The sequence below is a fragment of the Aythya ferina genome (genome assembly GCF_964211825.1).
Source record: "Aythya ferina genome assembly, chromosome: 1".
Classification (NCBI taxonomy): Eukaryota; Metazoa; Chordata; class Aves; order Anseriformes; family Anatidae; genus Aythya; species Aythya ferina.
In genome coordinates this window covers 179,855,466-179,873,215 of record NC_140296.1, presented here as the reverse complement: position 1 = coordinate 179,873,215, position 17,750 = coordinate 179,855,466, and the positions used below count along the sequence as shown (strand labels likewise).

At 36.4% G+C, this 17,750-nt stretch overlaps 1 long non-coding RNA gene across 1 annotated transcript in view; it reads right to left on the bottom strand.

The window, feature by feature from the left end:
- LOC311436524 overlaps positions 1-17,750 on the bottom strand; it is a 74,796-nt gene that overhangs the window by 45,093 nt on the left and 11,953 nt on the right. The window contains exon 3 of the long non-coding RNA XR_014692911.1: positions 12,150-12,216. This is a non-coding gene — a long non-coding RNA (uncharacterized lncRNA). The remainder of the gene's footprint in view (positions 1-12,149; positions 12,217-17,750) is intronic.

Here is a 17,750-nt window from a genome sequence, read left to right as displayed (position 1 = left end):
TTTTGCCGGCATTTTCTCATGGCTGTTGAACAGAAACCTGCAACACTATCCACAGACAGGAAGGGGAAAGTATTATTGATCTGTGTCTGCTTTGATGTTCTGCTTTCTGGGAGTGAAAACCAATCTGTTACAATCAGATGCTGCACAGCCTGAATTATATTGAGGTTCCCATCAATATATAGAATATGTGGGAGCAAATACACAGTAGTCACAAAAGAAAGACAAACAGATTATTAACCATCTCTGGGTGTTGAAAAAGGATGTTCATGTGGGATCCATAGAAGTCTCATTCTTAAAGACCTTTGGGGGACAAAAATATGAGAAAGGAGAATGGAGAACACATGGAGAAGACAAAGAGAGTTTGCACTTTATGATGCATTAAAGTGACTTCTACAATCAATGATACTCTATTTGGAACAGAAGTGCCCCATATATTTAAAAAAAAAAAAAAAAAAAAAAAAAAAAAAAGGAACAGAAGCAGCCGATATTCAGAATTTTTGGACCTTTTCAGTAAGTTTATAGATACTTTCTATGCTAGATTTGTATCCAAACAAAGGAGAGATGGAGCACAGAACACCAAAATCCAAAAATCCTTTCTCCCAAGTATTTCCAGTCTGACAGAAAGAGCATGAGCACAAGTAGCTGCCAGAAAGACAGACTCCGAAAGAATGATTAGAGTCAAGGGGAACAAGATTTGAAAGATAAAAGATAATATGAACTGATAGTGCAGAGCAGATAACATTTCCTGTTACATCCTTAGAGCTTACCACCATCAGCCTACTGTCATGGGAAGGAAGGCAAAATGGGAATATTGGTTACAAAAAAGCACAGGTGCCAAAATGAGATTGGTCAAAGACAGGACGAAGTGACAGAATGAAGCTTGTTCAAAATGAAGTCTTTGCAATGATTATTTAATACTGTTAAACTGCAGATGTGTTCTTTAAAATACATCTGGATCTGATTATACACCATTTATCTTGTTTTCTTCCTTTAACTTGGAAATTACCTGTAAATCAAAACAGTAGCAATTTTTGCAGAGATGAAAATAAGAGAAATCCAAGCTTTGTGCAGAAACAACTTCCAACTGCTTCTTCACATTGAGATTTCTTGTAAGTATCTATAAAAGCAGAGGTGGAAGTACTTTGCCAAAAGTATTTCATAGCCATGGTCAAATGTGGTATGAAGGGTGAATTAATCAATAGAACAGGCAAGATGGCCAAATATACATTCATGATAGTCATTGAATAGAAGCAGAATCATATTCTAAGGGAAATGTGAAAATATAGGAGGATGGAAACAAAAGGATCTTAGAGATATTATAGTATGGCGAGTCTATGTACTAGAATTGCAATAATATAAGGAAGATCCTTTCATTTTGTTTAACTCATAAAATCTGTTTTTCAGCATGAAAAAGTAGGAGACAGATAACTGAAACAAAATACTAGAGGCAACTTCAGCACTCTAAACAGTAACAATGCCTTAGAATATCAGAGCTGTATGCATAGGCCACAGATATACCACTGGACCACAGAAGACTCACAACCTTGTGAAGTCAGGCAGAGTACCTTAGGGCATATCATAAGGCACCTGACACCTACAGTATGGCACCTGAAATCTTCTCAAAGTGTCAGAAAAATCTCTCTCTAAAAGTGCCAGGCAAACTCTCCCCTAAACACAACCACCAACATAAAATTCCTTTAATGTTTTAATCCCATGTATTAACTCTATCAAATTCTCTTTAGGTGGAGTTCTTAAAGAAAAAGACAGGTTTCACAGTTTCACAGAGGAGGGTCACTGTACTGATGGGTTATTTCTCTTGCAAATTTAAGTGGCCATGATCTAATGAGTTAGATGCAGAACAGTATACTGGATATTAAAGGCAGAAGACTCTGAAGCAAGGTCTTAACTTTAATTATTGTAGAGTTTTATGAGAATCTTCTGTTCTTGTGCTTTCTATTTCTCTTTGGAAGAGTAAATAAAATTAACTCAATTTCCAGCTGTGGACAGATTGTGGGCAGATAGATAATTACCCTGCCATACCCGTGGGTAGCCAACTTCCCCCACTGTTCAGTAGCATTTGAATTGTTTGCCTTATCTCTCACTGGTTCTGACTTTGTTGAGAAGAACAGAGGTGACATTTATCTCAACACAAACATATATTAGTAAGCCATTTTCAGAGATGTAGGTTAGGCAAGGGCCTGTAAGGCACACATATGGTCAGGCATATTACAGCAATTTTAGTGACAACAAAGACCAGAAAGGAATTGTTACATTTGTAGATAATGTGATTGAAAGTTAAAGGACAAATTCAGGTACTATTCTCTCAATGCTAAAAGAAAGCAGGAAAATAATGACCTGTAATTCCAACAGGGAGCAAAGAATCAGACCTTCTACAGACAATAGGGGTGTTTCACCCCATACTCCTCTTTTGATTTTCACATGAAGCCATACACTGAATAAATTCCTGGCACGGCTCTGTAAAACCACTGCAGCCAGTTATTAAATATCTAGGTTTAACAACGGAAGTGACAAATGAGAATTACACAGAAAGCAAGTATTTGGTATTTTGGTAGCTTCTTGACACAGCTGCCATGAAACCAACACGAGCTGGATTCAGCCAGATGGTAATGACTTAAGAGCAGGACTGCACAACTTACTTTAAGAGCTGCAAAAAGGAGGTACCTGACCCCAGTCAGGTAATTCAGAGTGTGTTACTCTGGCACCAATGTACTTTATACAATAAGCAAACAGAGTGAAACTACCTTGAAAGGATATCAAAAGAGCCCAAGGTTGGCTAGAGCTGTGTTTGAACTTTGGCCCCTCTCTAAAGCTCAGGTGCTGCTCTCCCTTCAGGCTCCAACCCCAAAGCTGTCCTCTAAGGACTGATGAATAACTAACCTTTTGCAAAATAGTGGCCAGAGGACTTGTAGAATAGCCATCTGTGTTCCAGCTTCTCCTCAGCCTATGGTGATTTAAGCCCCAAACTGCTATTCCCAACAAGAGTGCTGTACCATCAAACTCAAGTTAACTGTCAGAAGAGATGAGAGGATAGCAAGAGGGATACTCTATAACCTTTCTTTCCAGTTTGGGCCACAGTGCAGTTAAAAACACACAAAAAAATGGAAGTCAAATGTCAACACAAAAGTTTAATTTGGAGGTCTGTGGACAGATGGAGAGTTGAAGTCCACTCCCTACCTGTTTATAGGTCTTCTTTTTATTTATTTATTATACTAATTAGAAAAAATAAAAAATTCACAATTAAAAAAAAAATTGAGTTAGAATTGGTATAGAAATTGATATAGAAACATTAATACACAATGTTTTATATATTTTTTCTAGAAAATTAATTTAATTAACATTGATTTGGAGTATTCTGTAATTAAATGCTTTTAAATTGTATCAAATTACATAAAACTGCAGTATGCTGTCACCACGCTATTTCATTATTATTATTTTCAAGTGATAAATGATTGGAGGGCAACATAAATGCCTTCAGTCTAAGCTACAGACAAAAATGTAGAGGTAGGTGATAAGAATGACTGGAATGGGAAACACTGCGACATCTGAGAGCTGGTTTTGACAGCAACAGCAGTGGCATTATAAGTAAAATGCAGAAGACTTTACATGGATTTACAGTCCGTGCAGCAGTAATAATCCTTGACATGCGTTATTTTTGAACTACTGCTGCCCATATGCAATGTGTTAAGACAACGAACTTCCAAAAGCAATCGGAAGATGTCACAAACGTTACCACTCCACTCCGTAACACACCATAGTGAATCAGGGCAGGCCTCAGGGAGACTTTAAAGAAGTGGTGGAGTACAGCACCAAGGCAAAGGAAGCCCTCAGAGGTTTAAACTTCTGTCACTGTAACTTGGTATGACTCAGAGTCAGCAAATGCTGCAGCTGCTGCTCTTTCTCACACTAGCTGTAAACAAATGAGCCCTGTGCATTTGGCAGCTCCTTTTTGGAATATATATTATATATATATATTATATCTATATATTGTTTTTTTTTTTTTTTTCAGATTAGCAAAAACCTATCAATTTCTTGTGTTCACTTTTAACCATAGATTTTACTTCACCAGGTTTCTTTTTTTTCACTCTTACAGTATTGCACAACATCCCAAGTGAAAAGAAAGTGAAATAGATATATATGTATGGAATATATGGACCACAAAGCTCCTCCGTGTGTGTTCTCTGTTACTCAGTTTACAGTGGCAATAAGGATAATACATGTATAATTGCCACAGTTTTTTCACCTTTCATACCTATTCCAGTTTATTTAAGGGTCTCCAATATTATTTATCAGGAAGATATATGCTATTATTGCAAATGATCACAGGGAATTTGGAAATACAAAATCAAAATCAAAATGTCTGTTGTATACATCCCACACATAGATGCAGCCAGATATTGCTCCCTGGAAATATTTAAGACTGCCATTAACACAAAAAAGTTCAATATTTTCAACTGACTCCAAATCCCTTTTATTCTTAGAGGGTCAGATTCTGCAACCACCTGATTCAGTTCCAGAGGGATGCAGTCTCCACTAGGACACAACTACACCCTCAAATACAGGCTCTGCAATATGTTGATGTTGAAGGGTGAGATATAAGTCCATAGTGAATCTGAATGTGCAGACTGAAACTATTTCAAACACACTGGCAGTTTTGAAAATGTATTTATGGTAAAAATAATTCTGGAGTATCATGCTCTCTGTATACACTGATAGCTTTATTGGCTTTCTTTTAGCTGTATTTGAAAGACTTTGATAGTGCTCTTCAACAGACAGGACCTTGTAGATCATGTCACCATTTTGATTATAGTTGTAAGGCGTGGAGTGCTATAATCACAGGCTAGGAAGTGGTGCACTGAGTAAAGGCCTGAATATATTTTATGACAGTGCATTAATAGATATTTATTACAAAATATTACTTATTTCTAGTGCAGTATTTCCTGTATGTAAAAAACAAACAAACAAAATAACACTATAAACACAGCGTTAAACAAAATGACCTACTACTCTCACCTTACATAGACTTTCCTGTTTGCATAACCAAGGATGTCCTAACAAAGCAAATTTTTTGTTTCATCAAACCTAAACATATGAAGTGTTCTTCTGTGGGGTAAATTTTGCAACAGTTAAATGCCTAATAGCTGCTGTTTCATCTGAGGTCGTGACCAAGTGTCTTGTTCTTCTGCCAGTTGCACTGTAGCTGTAGCTCAAAGCAGCAATAAATCAGTTATATACATGTTTAAAACAACAACAACAAATCTACTCTCAGAGGTCCAAACTCTCCGAGCCAACTTCTCTGACCTACTGACGTTAATGATATTTGTAGATCAGAGTCAAATTGTGAACGTAAGTGCAGGCATTTATAGTTTAGGGCAATGCCATTCCTTGCTTCTCAGAGTGCAGTTTAGCCAGAAAGAGTTTTATTCAAAAAAAAAAAAAAAAAAAAAAGTTAAAAGGGAGAATGACAGGAGAGAGACATGGCTCCTCCTCCTTCCACAAAGGATGCTTCCTCACTAGCAGAATCATCCTTTCCTTCTCCCTCCCTCAGTTTGACAATCGCAGAGTGCCAAGACACAGAAATCATCCTTCCACCAGTGACATCTGTCTCCCCAAAGAGCTCTGGAGGCAGTTATTGTGATAGCTTTGGAGTCTGTCATATCATTAGGTGAATATTGAATAGTCTGGAACTTCATTCTCTTAATGCTAGTTCTTCTGACTCTCATTTGATTGGCTGGAGTTAACTTGATGCATCATTTAATTTATTTTTATTATTTTTTTAATGTGTGCTAAAAAGGGGAGGAAAAAAGCTTAAATGAATTTATGTATAGGACTTATAGGTTAGGAATGCCTTCTCTTTCATTTATTCTGTGACATATCCATAATTAACAGACAGCAATGTCCAGCTATGCATCTACTGGAAATACTGAGCTTTCATTGTGGAACAGCTGATGCATATGAAAATGTAAGAAGGCTTTATGTGCCATTTCTTTGCAAACAGTGACTTCAGAATACTCTCATTACTGAAGCATAAAGAAAAAAAAAGACTTTTTAAAATAACTACTCTCCTTAGAAATCACATTTTAAAAGAGTACCGATAAATATCAGAAGCAAGTTAAAGAAGTTTTAAGTATTATCCTTTTCAGCGTGGCTATCAATAGGAAGCTGACAATAGTATTATTGCTATTTACATATTGGTAACACGCTGGTATGAATTTGCATAACGTATTGTGGTTCTATGCTCTAGGGAGTTGCATTGTAACATATTGGTGCTTAATGAACTCTGAAAAAATTGATTTTCCACAGAGTAAATTAAGGAATGCATTATAGCTGTTAAAGCAATCTTAAGGGAAATCTGAGGCTTCCACTGCAGCACCATGCTTAGTAAGTAATAAATTACATGTTATACTTATTTGCCTTAATTCATGCTAATTTTGTCCAATTAATGTATCACAGTAATTCAGAAGCCTGTCACAGGAGAGCTAATTATTTATTGGATTTTTGTGTTCAGCTCCCTAGGAGTCTACTAGCAAACAAACTTGCGACTGTCTTTCTGTTAGGTCCACAGTGACATTCTTATGTCTTACTGTGGAAAGAAAAAGAGTTATTATTTTCACTTTAAGTTATAAAAATAGATCATTATTCATGTAAGTTATTTTTTTGTTTACAAACTGGTGTCACGTAGTGACAGTCTGCCATACTATTAGGATGAGATCCAATGTTTTTCCTCTTCCTGTAAATGCCTGAACATGACATAATTCTTATTAAAGACCACAGTGTTACTTTTCACAACCTGAAAGCTTCTGTCAGGTGTGTGTAAAGTTCAAGAAAAAAAAACTCTTCTCATTCTTTTCACTGAAACCTATGTTTTTCAAAATGCATCGGCTTGAAAAATCAAGCACAATATGCCCATATAAGTTGATATGCTTTTACAAGAATAGATTTTTAAATGTGGCAGAATGTTAATTCACAGTGAAAAAAAAATATGAATTATTTATGAGATTAATTTGTGCAATTCATACCTATAAATAATATGGCAGTTGCTAAATAATTTGCACAGAGTGATAAGATGCAGACATCACAGTTAAACAATAAGAGAGTCACCAGCTGTGAAATACCCACTATCTGCTAGCATTCTGTCATGCACAAGCGTTTACAGGAAATTATTTGTTGGGGGTGGAAAGTATTAGATCTGATACTCCGCTTCTTCTCATGGGTAGCAGGAGAATTCTTGTCAGTTGATTACTGTCTACGTGAAAAGAAGTGATATTTCTTTAAATGTATAATGCAAAGTGACGTTACCAGCAGGCTACATAAAATCATGTGATGTAACCTGCCATAATATGATGCACATGACCGACTGTGTCACAAATTTAAAAAAGATTTATTTCAGAAGAACAGTTGCAAAAAAAAAAAAAAAAAAAAAAAAGAAAGAAAGAAAAAATACCCCTACTCCTTTTCAGTCTGTTACCTTTGATCTGTGTCTGCCTATAGCCAAATGAATTCAGTAAACATCTCTGAGCAATATACCATCTTACACTTACTGTAGCTATTACTATCACTTAAAAAGCATCTGTTGATTATTTCATAGTCTTCTACCACCATTTTTCAGTATCATCATTCCTAGAAAACACATGAAAAATTGACAAAGAATTAAGTATCCGTTCCTTGTTGCATGAAAAACAGTTGTTTAATTGTTTATGGCATTCCAAATTTGAAGTTGTTTTCTTTTTTTTTTTTTGCTTGACTTGTCCACTTCAGAAAATACAAAGCCTATACTTAATTTTAGGCTTAAATCCTGTCAAAGTCAACAGGGATGATAACTGAGTGTTCCCCTGAACTAGGAGTTTTATTTTCAAACTGCATTACCTGGATATTCAGGACAAGGGAATGGAAAAATATGGGCACCCCTTCTAAGGATAGGAGCATGTATGGCTGAAAATGCCATGCAAACATGAGGGCCATTTTATGAATGGTTTGGGAAAAGAGGCAGCTATGCAGAAGAGTAACAATCAGAAAGGAAATCCCAAGAATCTAGAAGAAAAGATCTTATGATAATGTCAGAAGATTCTTCTCACCAGCAAATACATCAGTTCTGAAAGCCCATTTACCTGAAAAATACTGAGAATTTTTTCCACCTCTCAATCCTTTTCTTCCTATTAGTCGTCTGCATCATTGCCTATATAGAAGTTTAAATAGCCTCTTTTCACGAGGCAAAATCTGCACAACTTGACACTGAAATTTGTCTAAAGCACTAAATCAAATAGAACAAGTGACAGATCGTTTGCATTGTAAAGATGTCACACTATACAGAAAAGGAACAAGCCTAAAATATAAAAACAAGATTTGGATTCCCTTGTTGTTATGAATGTTTTAAAGTGTCCATGTTTACTCTCTTGTCAAGCTAATATGTTTGCTTCTGCTAGACGTAGCAGAAACTTGTAAGCTAACTTTTGTGTTTCTTTGAACCAATATAGAAACTTGAAAAAATAAAATAAAAAATCCTTGGAGAGGGAAGGCTAGCTATGAAGAATGAGATATTCATTACAGAGCCTTGACTATGTTTTCTTCTTCCTTCTCCAAGCAACCCTTCTGAACAGACCAACTGCACATTGGAGGTAGGGAGAGGAAGGGTACTATGTTTTCCTTTATTTTTTTCTGTTTGTGCTAGCTAATTACCTCACTTTCCATGAAGGCATCTGCTTTTCTGCTTCTTATGTCATTGGATTCTTCTCCAATCATTCTGAGTATGACAAAAGAAATCAAATCTCAACACCTTCTTCCGCTATAGAAATGCATGAAAATCCTCTATACAGTAAACACTTTTCTTGTCTTTACGCTAAACACTTTAATTTCTGGAACTATAAATTTCCAACATCAATATATTTTGTTATTCTGCCTGACACCTGACATATTCTGATACACTAGTTCTTTCCAACTTCCAAATGCAACTTCTTTCTCCACACCTGGAACATCTTCGTCTCACTTCTTTCCTCTCCCACGCCCTCTTCCCCTCACCTTGGCAAAGATAAGCAAGCAAGGGGGTTCACAGAAGCCTTTTTGGACTGGCAAGATTTTAGTGGTCTTTCATCACCCAGCAAATGGAGGAAGGCTCTCTGTGAAAGCAAAACATGTATTTAAGATCACATTTGGAAATGTAAATAATTTGCATAATAAACGCTTATACATTGTTTTGTGCCATGCAAAATCTGTCTTGTTTTGCCAACAGGCCTTCTTTGTTAGACATTTTTTAAAGTGATAGGGGAGTGATAGGGGAGTCAGGTGTAATTTAATGAAACAGTACCATCAGTAGTATCGTTCCTCTCTCAAAGGAAACAGAGAAAAAAAAAAAAAGAAAAAGAAAATAAGAAAAAAAAAAAAAAGCCTATATAAATTACAGAGATTTATAGAATCACCTGTACTCCCACTTGAGTCTGTTGCCTTTTTTCCTATTACTCTGAAAAGAGTCTGGGTCCATATTGCCTCTAACTTTGAATTTGGTAGTTGGAAACATGAGTTGTCTTTACTGACCCTTGTGACAGCATTATCCCAGTGATCCCGGATGGACAAGGGTCTACAAGGGAGCAAGTGCTGGGAGTGGTATGGACGGTGAACAAAAAAAAAAATACAAAAACAAACAAACAAACAAAAACACGTAATAGGCTTTAGTGTCTAAAAATGTAGTGAGCAATGCCTGAGTGCCCCAGTGATGAATGTTTAGCCTACAGAGCACAAATGAAATTTGAGATGGATATGCAAAGAAGGAAACTCTGAGGTAGTTTTTTATAGAGTGAATTGTAGCAATACGTAAGAAAAGGGGAAAGAAACTCAAAAGTGGCTATAAAAAGAGGCAGACTATTGTTACAAACAGAAACCATCCGCTGAATGAGTTTTTCTAATGGATATATTCTGTAGATCTTTGCTTTCCTTCCTGACAGGAGTGGATGGAGACTATGAATATTCACAACGCTGCTTCCAGGATTCACCCATGACCAAATTCCTCATCATGAGCACCATGAAGCTCATCACAAGTTCCTGTCACATGTATGTGACTCTTACATTCCTGTTTCTGCTTCACTTCTCCCAAAGAGTAACAAAACAAATTAGAACTGTTCTTCTGTAATTTGGAAGATGACTCTTCAATTTTATTCAGAGTTAGAAAACAAGCCCATTTGTTGCCTGTGACATTATCACGATGGTTAGCAGAAATAACAAGAGTAACAAGAGTTCTGTTTACTTATCAGAATCTCATATTTTGTGGATTTCTTTCTTTTTTCTTTTTTTTTCCTATACCTCGGCCCCGCCCCCATCTAGGGATTCTGGTGTATATTTACATGCTTTTGCAAGAGACAGGAAAGAAAAGAACACAGCAGTTGCTTATGTACTGTTTGCTGCCACATCTGCAGTTGCTGACCTCCAACGAAATACTTGTGAAGTTGCTTGCATTAGTAAACAACTACATAACTATAGTTCAATACAATCACTTACGAATAGCCCCAGTATGCAAGTGATTCCACCTGATGTCCGTTTGACCCAGTGGTCTGTCAGAGTCACACCTCTCCTGCTGCCCATACAAAACTCCTTTCTTTCAGCATGCTACTGCAATTCACTTCTACTTTGTAAGTGGTTTACATTGTTCTGCTGAAATTAACAGGGATCTTTTCAGCTTTGAGATCTTCAGCTGAAATGTGTTATAGAAATGCAAATAAACTACTACCTTATTATTTTATGCAGAGACTGCTGTATAGATCTACCTAGCCATTACATTTACTTTCCATGCCTATCAGTATGCACTCAGAGATTGATAGATGATCGTTTTATAATTCTTAAATACTTTCTGATATCCTAAACCTGTAGAGCCTTCAGACATTTTGTTCAGGGGATCTGGAATACTTTGCTACTTGAAATAAAAAAAGCTTCAATTGGCATGGTTTTAAATCCAAACATTTAAGGCATTGATTTTACTTAGTTTTTCTAAAGTAACTCCTTTAGGAAATTGAGTGCTACTTTGCTAATTTTAACTTTATTCATTTTGAAGTGCTCCAGGATACTAGCACAAAGGGCACTGTAAAAATTGCATTGTGCTGTATTAGGTTGAATAGGATGAGTTATAGAACTCTTTGAGACTTGCATTTCTAGAATTTAGTTATTAAAATGCTTATAATGCTAAAGGTTTTCATTTTATGTTTGGGCTTTTTTCGTTAATAATCACAGTTTCTAAGAAATATCTACCCTACACAGACCATCTCTGTAAGCTTTCTAATATTTTCTTTGCCAAATGGCTGTACAGAAAAATTTATAGAAGTTATTCACACCTATATAAATGTCATTTAAAACTCAATTTTTATTGCCTAAATTATAGTAGAAGTTCATTTTTTATACAGCTTTTCCAGTGATGTATAATCTGTAAAAGGATTTTTTTTTTCTTTTGCAATATGATAAATATGCTCACCCTGTATAAATCTGAATATAGCATGCAAAAATTATTTTTGTTGCATAGTAAGAGTAAGTCATAGTGTTCAGAACAGCCAGTGCAAAATGAAGTAATTCGTGTGTGTTTGAATTTTAGAACATTTTTACTGTATGAGTTTTGAATGTTTGTAACCTACTACAGTAAAATTAAATGTATAAATACAACAAAAATTACATTAATTTTCCTTTGATGATTATAAATTTTATTCAGGATATATCATCACTGATCTCAGTTTAAAATAAATAAAGTGTTTTGAACTTATTTATTTAATTTTTAAAATAATATTATAGTGTTATAATGAGTTTTTTCCCATAAATATCTCTTCAAGATACTAGATAGTATAGTGTGCAAATGTAGAGAAAAAAGTACGATTCTGATTTTTCCTCTCTGCTTTCTGGTGATTTGTCTCAATCTCATGCATACTCAAGTATACACTGTGAGGAATAAACACCTAACACAAACAGGCATAGAAATACTTTAAAAGCAATAAGCAAAATATTAAAAAAAAAAAAAAAAAAAAAAAAGTTTCAGTTGAGAGAGGAAAAAATCGGAAGTATTCAAAAAGGTAAACATTGGCTTTGTATGGAATAAATGGAACTTTCCTTAACTGTTTTGTTTTGTTTTTTTCTCAAGAGCAGTGAAAAATATTCTTCACATGTACCGTCTTGTGATTGTTTCCTTCCTTTTCTTCCTTTCCTTCCTTTCCTTCATTTCTTTCTTTCCAGCCTCTAAACAAGGGATAATTTGTGAAGGGATAACTTAGTGTAGGAAAAACAAGGCAGATGAACTTTAAGTAGCATTTTAATAGATATACCACCAAACTTCAGCAAGTCATCGGGGAGACAGATCGATAGAATGTATGTTATCACTAACATCAAAAAGAATAGATCTATCACAGTAAAAAAAAAAAAAAAAAAAAAAAAAAAAAGCCACAAACTATTTAAAAATTTAAAGCATTATCTATAGCATTTTTATTCAAAGCCTTTTTTGAACAATTGTGCTTGCTTCCACATTTCTCTGACAATAGAAACTACCCACAAACCTTACTCTCATGGTCAAATTTTTGCATGGGCTTTTTAACTCTCATGTGTAACTAGATTTGGTATGCGCTTCAGTTCTGTCTAAAATATATGTGCTCTTAAAAATATGGTAATACGTCATCTTAGTTTTAAAGGAAGAGGGCAATAGCACAGTCATCCCAAAGCAAAAAGCACAATAACAAATTAAATACATGTTTTATGTTTTATATATTGTATCCACGATTATCACGATATAACATGCACTACATAGCATTTATGTTACCCTGCCTCAGTCAGATCCAAAAGAAATTGAAACCAATGGTTATCTTTTCATTGGTCTTGGAGTGTGTCTTTTATTTGTTTCCAGTGTGTTCTTTACTCTTACATTACAAATTATCCTTTTTCCTTCTTCACTGAGACCAAGGAAATTTGTGGTTTTATGTGGACCTTGCTTTTTCAGTGCCGAGGTATGGTAGGCTCTTTAATGATGAACAGACAGACAGTTCAATGTTTCTGCTAAAAAGACCCATTGATTTGAGTAGCCGAGGGCCTGTAAAGACTCCTAAAGCATTTATGGTAAAACCTAATTTGCCAGGAAAAACGTAGATGACAGTAGTCAGTAACAGGGCAACACAAACCAGAAGCCTCACCTAAAGCTGTGAGCATATGCTTATGTAGCATTCACATCCTGATGCTCTTCTGCAATCATAAAATAGGGAGACAAGACTTTCCAAGTGAAATGAAAACTGCAAATTTGTCACAATTCTGTGATAAACAGCAGGGGAAATTAAGGGCTGTGATTTTCCTACAACTTTAACTGTAAAATACTCTGATTGATCTAAATTAACACAATATAATAATTTACTTCTTCAGAAGTGAAATATGCAGTAAATTAGAAAAGAAGAAAACTTTTGCATTTATAAACTGTACAATGGCTGTACTTTTAATTTAGAAAATAAAAAATCTACAAGCAGGTGGGAAATATTTCTCACCTCTATGGGGAAAAATGTATCAAAAAAATCTTTTCTTTCAATTAAATGTCAAAAGTTTGCCTAGTAAGCAGGCAGTTTGAAAATAAAGTTATTTAATCAATGCCTTGTTTTTTTGTGTGTTTTTTTTTGGTTTGTTTTTCCACCAAGAGTTTTGTGTAAGTATATGCAGTCTTATTTATATGAGTTGCTTTTCTTGTAAAAACAATTGATACTTAAAATAAAATCACTTATGTTGGCTGCATTTATCATTTTTTTTAATTGTGAATTAGGCTTGAGGTTTCATCCACTGTGGTTGTTTAGAACTGGATTAAAGCACATACCATTTTTCCCCTTGGAGTTCGGATACGAAGTAGAATATCCTTACAAATTCATGGAAATACATTTAGATGTCAGATTTAGACATTTTGTTCCATGGAAAATTTCAAATAGGAAGCAAAATATAAGAAATTTTATTATTATTATTATTGTTGTTGTTGTTGTTGTTGTTGTTGTTGTTGTTGTTTTGTTGTTGTTATTGTTATTGTTATTATGAAATCCTGCCATGCTGCCTGCCAAGAACTATGTTTCAAGTATCCTTTGATAGAGGGTTGCATAATCAAAATGCTATAATATTTTAATATTATAAAAATAATATAATATTTATAAAAAATATTATAAAATTATTATAATATTTTCTATACAATGATCATCTTTCCTAGATAATCTGACTAATGAAACCCCCCGAGAGACATAATGTAGCTGGGCAATCCAGCTACCCTTTCTTTAGTACAGAGACAGGGAAAATCACCAGTGCATATGGTAATGCTGTGCACTTGTGAGTAAAACAGCCCAAATATCACACCAGTGTTTTGGCTATTGCTGAGCAGTGCTGGCACAGCATCAGGACTCTCTCCAAATCCCACCAAGCCAGAAGGCTGGGAGTGGGCAAGATCTGGGGAGGGGACATTGCCAGGGCTGCTGACCTAAACTGATCAACGGGATATTCCATACCGTATGGTGTCACACTCAGCAATAAAGGGTGGGAGAGGGGAAGGAGAACAGGTGGCTTTCATTATGAAGATGTCTGTTCGCCCAGGCTACTAAATGTGTTGAGGTTCTCCTTCCCTCGACATGGCCAAACATTACCCATTGATGGAAAGTAGGGAATAATTGTTTTTTCTCTCTCTTTGCTTATGTGTAGCTCTGCTTATTTTTTCTTTCCCTTTCTTTCTTTCTTTCTTTCTTTCTTTCTTTCTTTCTTTCTTTCTTTCTTTCTTTCTTTCTTTCTTTCTTTCTTTTCTTTTCTTTTCTCTTCTTTCCTTTTCTCTTCTTTCCTTTTCTCTTCTTCTCTTCTCTTCTCTTCTCTTCTCTTCTCTTCTCTTCTCTTCTCTTCTCTTCTCTTCTCTTCTCTTCTCTTCTCTTCTCTTCTCTTCTCTTCTCTTCTCTTCTCTTCTCTTCTCTTCTCTTCTCTTCTCTTCTCTTTTCTCTTTTCTTTTCTTTTCTTTTCTTTTCTTTTCTTTTCTTTTTTTCTTTTCTTTTCTTTTCTTTTCTTTTCTTTTCTTTTCTTTTCTTTTCTTTTCTTTTCTTTTCTTTTCTTTTCTTTTCTTTTCTTTTCTTTTCTTTTCTTTTCTTTTCTTTTCTTTTCTTTTCTTTTCTTTTCTTTTCTTTTCTTTTCTTTTCCTTGGAGAATCACAGAATCACAGAATTGTCTAGGTTGGAAGAGATCTCAAGATCATCGAGTCCAACCTCTGACCTAACACTAACAAGTCCTCCACTAAACCATATCACTAAGTTCAACATCTAAACATCTTTTAAAGACCTCCAGGGATGGTGACTCCACCACTTCCCTGGGCAGCCCGTTCCAATGCCTAACATCCCTCTCAGTAAAGAAGATCTTCCTAATATCCAACCTAAACGTCCCCTGGCACAACTTCAGCCCATTCCCCCTCGTCCTGTCACCAGGCACATGGGAGAACAGACCAACCTCCGCCTCGCTACAGCCTCCTTTAAGGTACCTGTAGAGAGCAATAAGGTCGCCCCTGAGCCTCCTCTTCTCCAGGCTGAACAACCCCAGCTCCCTCAGCCGCTCCTCGTAAGACTTGTTCTCCAGACCCCTCACCAGCTTCGTCACCCTTCTCTGGACTCGCTCGAGCACCTCGATGTCCTTGTAGCGAGGGGCCCAAAACTGAACACAGTACTTGAGGTGCAGCCTCACCAGAGCCTAGTACAGGGGGACAATCACTTCCCTAGCCCTGCTGGCCACACTGCTTCTTATACAAGGATGCTCATGGCCTTCTTGGCCACCCGAGCATACTACTGGCTCATATTCAGGTGACTATCAACCATCACTCCCAAGTCCTTCTCTGCCAGGCAGCTTTCCAACCACTCATCTCCCAGCCTGTAGCTCTGCTTGGGGTTGTTGCGCCCCAGGTGCAGAACCCGGCACTTGGCCTTCTTGAACTTCATACAGCTGACCTCAGCCCATTGGTCCAGCCTATCCAGATCCTCCTGCAGAGCCTTCCTGCCCTCAAGCAGATCGACACACGCATCTAACTTGGTGTCATCTGCAGACTTACTGAGGGTGCACTCAATACCCTCATCCAGATCTTCCTTCCTTCCTTCCTTCCTTCCTTCCTTCCTTCCTTCCTTCCTTCCTTCCTTCCTTCCTTCCTTCCTTCCTTCCTTCCTTCCTTCCTTCCTTCCTTCCTTCCTTCCTTCCTTCCTTCCTTCCTTTCTTCCTAAACTATCTTCATCTTAACCCATGAACCTTCTTCTTTCCCATCATACTTTCTACTACCTCTGTTCCTTTGAGGTGGGCGAGTGAGAGAGTGGTTGTGGTGGACTTCAGCTGGCCATCAGAGTGAAACCACCACACTCTGTATTTTCATATGACTACCACAAAATTTTAGCAATTTAAGTTCTTTTTATGCTCTGTAAAATGACACAACACAACAGTCTTCTTCTGAATGGGGTTTATGGTTCAATTTACATGTTCAGCTGAGTGAAGTAAATATAAAAATTATATATGGACCTTTTGATATATTTCTGCAGTTGCAATTGTCATTAATTAAAACAAAATATTAGTTTCAAGGAATGTCACCCTTTGTATTCACTTCTGAAATACAGTACCTTAAATATATGATGACTGCTTGGAAGTCAATATATTCAGTCCAGTGTAATGATAACAGATTCTACTCTGTGACACTAAAAATCTCCATCTATACTTGTACTTTATAGCACATTACGGTATAGGCATACAAATTTGATGGGGGGAGGGAAGGGGCAGGACCAAAAATGTTGAACTTTGCATTTTTTTCTTTAACTGCTATTTCAGTGAAAGAATTTATAGATACTTTGCCTTTGAGATATGTAAATAAGAGATGAGTGAATCAAACTTCACAAGTATTAGTCAGGAAGTACATTTTAAATCCTTTCAATTCCACTAATCAGATACTCTTACATCTATACCACTAAAATAATACAAAATGTTTGGAAAGATCTGGAGAGATCATCACTTTAATGTTTACCCCAAAGGAGGTATCAGCACTTACAAAGGCACACTTCATAACTTTTTTTTCCTTTTTCTTTTAACTTACCACATCATGAAGGTACACAGAAAGTCATTTTTACAAGATTTACAATAGCCTAGTCCTACCATAAAGCGGTATAGTTGTATTGGGTTTATGTGGCAAGGTTTAGGTGTCAGGGGACTGCAAGGGTGGCCTCTGTGAGAATCCAGAAGCTGCTCCATGTTAGATAATGGCCAGTTTCAGCTGCTCCAAAGGAACCTGTCACTGCCCAGGGCTAAACCAGTAAACAATGTTTGCACCTCTGTGAAAGGCACAAAAAGAGAAAATTAAATTAAAATAAAATAAAAGAAATAAACCTGCTGCACAACAGCAGCTGGGAGAGTGAGGAGTGAGGAGTGAGAACCAGCCCTGCAGACAGCATGGTCAGTGCAGCAGGAGGGCAGGAGGTGCTCCAGGCATGCAGCAGCAGTTCCCCGGCAGCCCGTTGGAGAGGCCCCTGGTGGAGCAGACTGTCCCAGGGGTAGATGGGAAGGTGTCTTTAGTTTGTGTTTTTGTTAATTTGTTCGTTTCTCACTGCCCTAACTCATTGGTAATAGGTAATAAATTTTATTAATCTCCTTATGCTGAGTCTGTTTTGCCCATTATAATAATTGTTGAGTGATCCCCCTGTCCTTATCTCAACCCTTGAGCCCTTTTCATTGTATTTTCTCCTTCTTTTCCTTTGAGGAGGGAGAGAGAGAAT